The sequence below is a fragment of the Henckelia pumila genome, unplaced genomic scaffold (genome assembly GCF_033568475.1).
Source record: "Henckelia pumila isolate YLH828 unplaced genomic scaffold, ASM3356847v2 CTG_170, whole genome shotgun sequence".
NCBI lineage: Eukaryota > Viridiplantae > Streptophyta > Magnoliopsida > Lamiales > Gesneriaceae > Henckelia > Henckelia pumila.
Genome location: NW_027331771.1, coordinates 409,739 through 417,293, shown reverse-complemented (window position 1 = coordinate 417,293; position 7,555 = coordinate 409,739).

Genomic DNA, 7,555 nt, shown 5'->3' with positions numbered 1-7,555 from the left:
TGCCCGGCTCGACCCCCTTTGGGGCGCGGGCAGCTCGGGAGCGTCCTAGGCGGCCCGCGAAAATTAATTTTTAATTTTAAAATTAAAATTTTAATATGTTAAAATTCTATTTTTGGTCCGATCGAAAATTGTTTTTGATTGGTTCACGAGGCGTCAGATCGAATTGTTCGAGTCCGAAAATTTTAAAATTGATTTTTGGATAAATTTGAATTTTTGGAAAATTTATAGATTTTATCCGTTAAATCAGATTTTATGAAATTAATTATTTTTGGTACAATTGATGATAAGATATGATCTTATGGAGATATTGAGTAAAATATGATTTTATGTATAAAATTGGATTTTATATGTAAAATATGATTTTATTTGATAAAAAGATAAAATATGATTTTGTATGTAAAATAAGATTTTATATATGAAATATGATTTTATCCTTTTAATTTAAATTGCCATTGCATGTTATCCAATAAATTAATTTTGAATTAAATATTATTGGATAAGGATGATCGATTGCCATGACCAATTTTGTAGGTGTATGTTAGGAATTTACATTTGTTTTTATTGTTGTTGGATTTATTAATGGGCCTGGTTTATGGCCCAATATGAATTTTCATATGTAATAAAAGTGGGCCTGGTTTATGGCCCGTTCCCACCCCTTAAAATGTATCCCTTACTTGTCATGGTTATTTATTGTAAATACATTAGACTTAGTGGGAGATGAAGATTTGAAGACGGAGGTGGGCCCAGCAGACAATAAAGACTGAAGAAATGTAAATTGGAAGCTCAACGTAATAGGATTGCATTGCATACCTGCATATTACCTAGGATTGGACTAAGACTCGTGATTGGCAACCACGGGTCGATTAGAAATGGAATCGATCATCCTATATAATATATGATATTATAGTTGTATGCATGTTTTAGACAAAATTGTATGAATCCCGCAAGCATACAAATTTATAAAATGATGAGACAAATTTTCAAAATTAAAATCCCTCATTTTAAATATGATTTAAAATTGATATCAAGATAAATAAAGGAAATTTAAAATTGTTTAAATGTTCCTACCTTCCATCAACGATCAATGTATGAGATGCTACCCGCGGATACGGTCCGGCTCATATTATTGGGGGGGGGCCGTTCGTCGGAAAGCTGTACATTGGATCGACACATGTTGTAAGTTGGGTGGAACTCCCATGGGATCGGCTCATATTATTGGGGGATCCACATGGCGACCGTCCATCACAACTTAATATTGATGGGTCATCTTGACATGTCACAATAAACGGCGTCATATTATTGGGCCCTTATTGGACATGAGGTAAAAACGTGGAGGTTGCTTTGGAAGCAATTGGGCTCTACCTTTTGAAAATTATGGTTGGTTGATATTATTCGGGACCATAGTTTGTCAATTGGACTCCATGTTCTCACTAAGGAAAACAGTTTCCCGTTTTCACTAGAGGGTAGTGAAATCGTTAAAATAGTGGGAGTGAGATTCATAAAATAAATTTCGCCTATTTTATGTCTTAGTAAATTAATTAAACAATCACTGATATTTGTCTGTTTCTTTTCAGTATTTCATAAAGATGAATTCGCGTAATCCACTTTTCTCTATCCTCGAACAAAATAAACTGACTGGCGCAAACTATACGGAATGGTTCCGCAAGTTGAAGATTGTCTTGACCTCGGAGAAGATGCTCTACATGTTAGAGAAATCTCCTCCGAAGGAAGCACCAGCTGACATAAGTCCGGAAGAGTTGGCCAAACATGATAAATGGTGGGACCATGATATCAAGGCCAAATGCTATATGCAAGCCTCAATGTCTGATGAACTCCAGAGGCGATTTGAGGACACCGTGAATGCTGCTGACATTCACGTACAACTCAAGAAACTTTTTGGGGCTCAATCGAGAGCTGAAAGGTTCGCTACTGTAAAAGAGCTAATGACGTGTCGCATGCGTGAAGGGACTTCGGTCCGTGATCTTGGGGTACGAGTGATTTGGCTCATACAGAAGTTGGTAACGCTTGATTTGGTGTTGGAGCATGAACTCAACGTGGACTTATTACTTCTATCTCTTCCTTCTTCGTTTTACGGATTTGTGGTGAATTTCAATATGAACAAGATAGAGGCCTCCCTTGAAGAGATGGTCAATATGCTTGTAACATATGAATCCACTTTAAAGAAGGATAAACTGGCTTTCTTGGTGGGCTCCTCTTCTTCTGCTAAGAAGGGGCCAAGTACAAAGGGTAAGAAACGTTCTGCCCCACCCAAGAAAACCGAACCCGAGAAGAAGTACAAGACAAAGGCTTCAAACATGGAAAAGTCTAAGGATGTTTGCCATTACTGCAAGAAGCCCGGTCATTGGAAACGTAACTGCAAGGAATATCTAGAGCAGTTGCGAACTGCGAAGGGTATGTTCTATATTGAAATAAATGTTTCACTTAATACTACTTCTTGGGTATTGGATACCGGATGTGGATCTCACATTTGCAATGATTTGCAGGTGATGACAAGAAGTCGCAGGCTTAGAATGGGTGAGACCCAGCTGAGGCTCGAAAATGGTTCCAGAGTTGAAGCTAAAGCTGTGGGAGATGTTTATTTAATTTTGCAGAACGGTTTTAAGTTACTTATGAGAGATGTTTTATTTGTTCCAGATTTGATTAAAAACATTATTTTTGTTTCTATGCTTGATAGAGATGGTTATTCTTGCAATTTTGTGAATGGGATTTGCAATATTTACAAGAATGAATGTTTTATTGGAAATGGACAACTTGAAAATGATCTATATAACTTAAAATTAAAAGACGTTCCAATAAATTATGTTGATAAACCGGTAACAACAAACAAAAGAAAAATCGATAGTCAAAACTCGGCAAACCTTTGGCATGCTAGGCTAGGTCATATTTCCTCAAGGAGAATGAACAAGCTAGTGGGAGAGGGCATGTTTGATATGTCTGATATTAACTCTCTACCTACTTGTGAATCCTGCCTGAAAGGGAAAATGACTAAATCTCCTTTTAAGGGGAAACCTGAGCGTAGTCAAAATCTGTTGGATTTGATCCATACAGATGTTTGTGGTCCATTTAGAATTGGTACTCAATATGGCCACACCTACTTCATTACCTTTACTGATGATTATTCTAGGTATGGGTATTTATATTTAATGAAATATAAGTCTGAAGCATTTGAAAAGTTCAAAGAATTCAAGGCTGAAGTAGAAAACAAGCTAGGTAAAAGTATTAAAGCACTTCGATTGGATCGAGGTGGAGAATACTTAAGTACCGAGTTTTTAGACTATCTGAAAGAGAATGGGATTCTCCCTCAGTGGACTCCTCCTATGACACCACAGCTGAATGGTGTATCGGAGCGTCGTAATCGAACTTTGTTGGACATGGTTCGATCCATGATGAGCTTCACTGAGCTTCCACCTTTGTTTTGGGGCTACGCGCTTGAAACGGCGGTGTTGTTGTTGAACAACGTCCACACCAAAGCAGTGGACAAAACACCATACGAGTTATGGAATGGCAAAGCTCCTAAGTATTCGTACTTAAGGATTTGGGGATGTCCTGCTTACGTGAAGCAGACAGTGGGAGATAAGTTGGATAGTCAATCCACCTTATGTTATTTTGTAGGGTATCCGAAGAATTCAATCGGATATTATTTCTATCATCCTGCTGAAACAAAGGTGTTTGTTTCAAGGAATGCCACCTTCTTGGAGAAGGAGTTCTTATTGGATAAGAAAGGCGAGATGATGGAACTCGAAGAAATTCGAGAAGAACCCGAAATACAAAATAATGATCCTACACCTCAGGAACCATTGATAGACACGCCTATACCTAGAAGATCCGAGAGGACTTCTAGACCTCCTATTCGATATGGTCTTCTTCTTGAAGGGGATCAAGATGAACCCGATGTTGGATGTGATCCAAGAAACTTCAAGGAAGCAATTTCTGATGCGGATTCAAATTTATGGCTTGAAGCTATGCAGTCGGAAATAGATTCGATGCATACAAACCAATTTTGGTCTTTAGTAGATTCTCCTGATGGAATTGTTCCAATAGGGTGTAAATGGATCTACAAGAGAAAGCTTGGGCCTGATGGTAAGGTATTGACCTACAAGGCGCGATTGGTGGCGAAAGGTTATACTCAAAGACAAGGAGTTGACTATGATGAAACCTTTTCACCAGTTGCAATGTTCAAGTCCATAAGAATCCTTATTGCCATAGCTGATTGGTATGACTATGAGATATGGCAAATGGATGAGAAGACTGCATTTCTTAATGGAAACATTAAGGAAGAAATCTATATGACGCAGCCTGAGGGATACACATCCATGGGAAGCGAGCATAAGGTATGCAAGCTTCAGAGATCAATCTATGGTCTAAAACAAGCATCAAGAAGTTGGAACCAGAAATTTGATGAAACAATAAAGGATTTTGGTTTCATCAAGAACCCGGAGGAACCATGCGTGTACAAGAAAGTAGTTAAGGATGCTGTGACATTCTTAGTACTTTATGTTGATGACATCCTACTCATTGGGAATGACGTAGGGATGTTGCAGTCAACAAAGATATGGTTATCAGGTAGATTCTCGATGAAGGATTTGGTTGAGGCATCCTATATTCTAGGGATACAGATCTATAGAGATAGATCTAAGAGAATGATAGGACTCACTCAAGCAACCTACATCGACACCATATTGAAACGGTTTTCAATGGATGGGTCCAAGAGAGGACATCTACCTATGTGTCATGGAGTTTCTCTATCCAAGTCTATGTGTCCCAAGACTGATGAAGAGATAGAGAAAATGACACATGTACCATATGCGTCAGCCATAGGTAGTATCATGTATGGGATGATATCTACCAGACCGGATGTATCATTTGCTCTGAGTGTCACGAGCAGATATCAAGCTAATCCCGGTCAAATGCATTGGAAAGCCGTGAAGGACATTCTTAAGTACTTACGAAGGACTAAGAATATGTTCATGGTATATGGAGGAAGAGAACTGAAATTGGAAGGCTATACCGACTCTAGCTTCCAAAGTGACGTGGATGACTCGAAGTCAACCTCTGGATTTGTGTTCATGCTCAATGGCGGTGCTGTCTCTTGGAAGAGTTCCAAGTAGGACACCACAACGGATTCCACCACTGAGGCAGAATACATTGCAGCATCAGCTGCTGCTAAAGAGGCCGTTTGGATGAGGAATTTCGTCCAAGAGTTGGGCGTTATTCCGGAAGTTGTTGGTCCAGTCCCGGTGTACTGTGACAACACGGGTGCCGTTGCTCAGGCAAAGGAACCAAGGTCTCATCAAAGATCCAAACACGTACTGAGGAAATACCACATCATCCGGGAGATCGTGGAAAGAGGAGACATCACTGTCGAAAGAGTGGCCTCTGCAGACAATATCGCTGATCCACTTACTAAGCCCTTGCCAGGACCATTATTTGACAAACATCGCGAAGCAATGGGTCTACGTAGTATGACTAGTTGGCTTTAGGGCAAGTGGGAGATTGAAAGAGTGGGTGCCCGGTGAGCCAACTTGTGGCTAAGGGCTTTGATGACTCTTTGTATAAATAATCTTTTGTTTAATATAATTTACACTTTTATAAAGGCAATGACTTTATCTTTCTTCATATTGTTATATTGTGATATACTATTGTTGTTTTGATAAAGACCTTGAATATACTATAGTGTATGTAAGATGTGGTAGTACATGGGGATGTCTATCATGAAACACATCTTATAGTCACTGTATATTCTAAATTGTTCCTAGTCGATTGAGCCGTCCGTTAATAAGGATAAGGATCGCTCGAGATTGAGACTAGCATTTGTGATGCAGAGTACCACGTTTCATTGGTAGGGAACATAGAGATGTTCGAAGCATGCAAATGGATATTCATATGATGAATGATCGAACTACCCTATTCGGACTTTCCAAGTGGTTATCACTTATCGAGTGGATAAAGTCCGCGGTTTTGGTTTTACACCATTAGTCCTTACTACTTGAAACATCATTGAGACTCTATATGCTAGTACTGTGCTTTTACTCGTTTACCGACTCTATTGGGGTCATCAGGTGTCGGGATTGGGTACAGTTACAACACATATAGGAGTCGATGCTTTGTTGTCAAGGATTCACCACATACTTGCGAGTGTGGATATCCTATGCGATCTGAGGAGATATTAGTGTGACGAATCTCTGGCCAGAGTACATGATGTGTTTTAAGAAATGGTTTCTTAGTAGCACATGCGATGTCACTATTTGATCTTCAAGATGTATTGCATAGTTATCGAATCTCGAACAACTCTCGATTTATCAATGGTTGTTGATTCGATCGGGATATATGGATGAAGGGACTGTACTGTACGCTAACTAAAATCTATTGGTTCTTGCAGGCACTATCAGTGATACCTAAGGAATCATGGGGCGATGTTGCTAGGCGCTCTTACCATGATTCGATGGGCAAGTCGGAAATTGTTGTTCCGAGTCACAAGGAGTTGTGAGCCCACGGCTAACTGTATCCCTGAACCATTGAGGGTCACATAGAGTAATGGATTTTTAATCCCCGTTGAGATAGTTAAATTTAAAGAGTTAAATTTAATGAACAAAGAAGTGGGACTTCTTATTTAAGAGTAGAGGAGTAAGATTTCCTAAAATGACATAGGGATGAGCATTTTTGGAAATCACTGAATTCAGATTCAGAAAATTTATCTTGACTCTAAAAGATGCAGAAATGGTTTCTGTGAACATTGGTGAAATTGGTTTATCAATCTGAGTCACGATGAATTTTATATTAATTTCTGAACATGCGGGCTTTGCTTGTCAGGCTTGAACTTATGACTAATGGGCCCTAAGCTGTTAGCAGCCCACATTATAAATAAGTTATTGCAGTACAGAAATTAAGGAACAGAGGTCACAAAATATTTTTGAAAACCCTAGCCTTGTTTTCTCTAAAGTGGCCGCCCCCCTCCCCTCTGCTCGGGAAAAATCCAGCCTGTGAATTTTGAATTACAGTCTGGTTTAACGGATCAAATTCGTTAATTCTCTTCGTAGAAACTTCTGATAGATTTTCTAGTGCAATCTATCAGAGGGATTAAATCTCTGTTCGTGGACCTGATTGAAGAACAGTTCGTCCATCAGTTCCAGGGATATACAACAAGAGTAGAGTAATCTGTTGGTGTCCATAATCTCGATTCGAGATTGGAGGTAAAAATTTATAATTGTTATTTAATTTTTACACACACAATTTAATCTTAATGTTTTGATACCCATTATGGAATTGTTCCATATAAAATTTTTAAACTTCCGCTGCACCGGGTATCAATTCTGATTGATCTGATCGCCGTTCTCCAACACTTACTACTTGAAACATCATTGAGACTCTATATGCTAGTACTGTACTTTGACTCATTTACCGACTCTATTGGGGTCATCAGGTGTCGGGATTGGGTACAGTTACAAAACATATAGGAGTCGATGCTTTGTTGTCAAGGATTCACCACATACTTGCGAGTGTGGATATCCTATGCGATCTGAGGAGATATTAGTGT